The sequence below is a fragment of the Pteropus vampyrus genome, unplaced genomic scaffold (genome assembly GCF_000151845.1).
Source record: "Pteropus vampyrus isolate Shadow unplaced genomic scaffold, Pvam_2.0 Scaffold55, whole genome shotgun sequence".
Classification (NCBI taxonomy): Eukaryota; Metazoa; Chordata; class Mammalia; order Chiroptera; family Pteropodidae; genus Pteropus; species Pteropus vampyrus.
In genome coordinates, this window is record NW_011888836.1 from 431,696 (window position 1) to 432,326 (window position 631).

Below are 631 nucleotides of genomic sequence, written 5' to 3' on the forward strand. Positions count from 1 at the left end.
TTGTTTTAGAAAGATTATAGCCCAGATAGCTTGCTGGTCCCAGAATTTTGAGAGACATTAGGAGCAGGCCTAAATCTATTTTGTTGCCCAATGCCAAGCCGGCAAGTCTAGCTTAGATTGGCTGAACCTCAGACAACCTGAAGACAGATGAATGAGAAATAATTTGTATATACCATTGAGATTTTTATACTTGTTTATTATTCAGGAATAGCTATTTATTACAAAAAGTTTTTGAGCAAAGGTGAATCATAAATTTCAAAGAAGAAAATAGACAAACTTTATTACTATTAATTTTCCAAGAACATAATTTTATTTTCAAATTACCAAATGAATGTTTTTGTTTCTTATGTGTGTCACTGACTCTATGAAGTGGAGTTATGTTGTTACATATGCTATCTCTAATCCTCACAGAAATACATGAGATGGCATGACACCCATTTTATAGAAGAAGAAAGAACCCAAAAAGTTAAAGGAATTGCCCCTGTCTATCCAGGTGACATGACACAGAACTGCTGATTCGACTGATCCAGTACCCAATAGAAATGCATGTCAAGAGTTGAAAAGAAAGATCTAAGTAATATGATAGAAAAGGAGAACACTTCTAAATAATAATTGTAAAATAGTGTGGACC